Here is a 1,988-nt window from a genome sequence, read left to right as displayed (position 1 = left end):
AGAAGGGCATTCCACCTACCTCATCCTTCCTATGTGAACCATGACAAGCAAGAATAAGCTAGCACACCCTTGGAGACTTCCTTCAACTCTTTGACTTTAGTATCCACAGTTTCAGAAAACTGCTAATCCCTCTTTATAATTCTGAGCTCTTTCCAGAGTTTCAGCTTAAATACTTAACTCTTCAGGCTTGCTTAGACTCAAACTCATCATAAACATCCTCTGACTATGTGTTTCCCTCAGCTCCTCAAATTTGTCACTGATTTTTGGTAGCTGATTTGACAAATTGTGAATCAGCCACCAAACCCTGTGAAATTCCCTTCACAAAATCCCTCACTTCTCCCTTATTTCCTCTATCACTCCATATCCAGATTTCTTAAAAATCGTCTCCTCCACTGAATCTCAGCCTCCTCTGTAATCTATGCTACCTTATCCTCCATTAAAACGACATGCACTTTGCATACATCAGAGGCTTTCCAGCCAGAAGAATGATGATATTCAAACTCCCTAGACTAATATTTCAAGTCTTCCAGGCCTACCTCTTACAATACTGGGGTTAACATCATTTTTTCTATGTAGCCCTCTCTTTGTTCCATATTTTGGTGCGTTTTCTTATATTTTCCCAAAATGTTGACAATAACAGAGATAGCACTAGAATTCAAGATTCCTTAAGCACTTATTAATCTACACTTTGACACTCAATATATTCCTATGTGATATAAATGCATTATCTAGCCATTTTATATATTAATATAATATTAATTTTATATTAACATTATGACGTGTTAATATTATTAACATAATTTAACTCTCTTAATTATCTATGTAAACAGTCTACCCCCCAATTAGACCACATCTCTGGAGATTACGTTCCCTAGAGATGGGAAATATATAAGAATTGCTCCTGCTGCTGAGTCACAGAGTTCCAGCAACCTTAATTAGGAAGCTAGTTTGTCAAATTGTTTCTGATTTGCCTAAAAGATAAATTAACATTTGATAGTTAAAGCTACACTATTGATTAATCAATAGATATAAACAAGAAGCTAATTAAGAACCTAGTGCTCTTCCTGATGGGAGTCCAATTTGATGGAAAGCAGAATCATGGAACTGCTGGGCAGTTCATCTTAGCTCAGATGAAAATCTCCTCTTGTAATTAAACAGATTCATTGATTTGTAGTTTTTCAAAGGCTAAATTGACTTCAATCCAGCCTTGCTTCAACTTTATAAACTAGTTCCTAAGTATACTATCATGAACATTAATATGGTCATCTGACATTTGATAGTCTTAGTCTACATAAAAAACAAAACATGGTTTTATTTCCTAGCAAAGACTATGCATCTTAAAAACAAGTTTTAAAAGAAGCTGCAAAAGACAGTTACTTTCTAATTAGTGTCATTCTTCACTTCTTCCTCCAATAACCTTCAAAAACTGTAGAAATAGCTGGCAATCGGGAGGTGGTTTCAAGAAGATCATGAGCTCAAAGCCAGCCTAAGCTAATTGAGTCCCTGCCTAAAAATCAAACAAACAATAGCAAATGTTTAGATGGTACGTTTCTGTGTGCCAAAAGAGGAAGTCACCCCTCCCTCTCTAGACCTCTATATAGGAGTAGTAAATTAAGCCAATATAAATTTGCCAGACTAATGTAGGAACTTCTTGTTTTTGATACTCTTCTTGGTTTCCTTACAGTCAGTAACCTCCCCATCTCCTCAAAGGTCCTTCCCCATCTCCCTGATCACCACAAGCCCAGAAGTTAAAACAGTAAACAATTCCTCCTCTAGAAGCCTTCCTGGATTGGTCTAACTAAATGCAAACTCCTGTTTGGGTATTTTAACCACCACAAGCATTCTTACTTAGATTAAAACATGAGTCTCCCTGGTGTCTGAACATGCCCAGACATGACCCGCAGATGCAATGAGATCGTGGAGTTTCTCTAGTAACTGCAGGCCGAATCAACAGCAGCCCTAGGAACAATCATTCTTTTCTGCTGCTG

The sequence above is a fragment of the Peromyscus californicus genome, unplaced genomic scaffold (genome assembly GCF_007827085.1).
Source record: "Peromyscus californicus insignis strain IS unplaced genomic scaffold, ASM782708v3 Scaffold_11__1_contigs__length_118956290, whole genome shotgun sequence".
NCBI lineage: Eukaryota > Metazoa > Chordata > Mammalia > Rodentia > Cricetidae > Peromyscus > Peromyscus californicus.
This window is presented reverse-complemented; position numbering follows the sequence as displayed.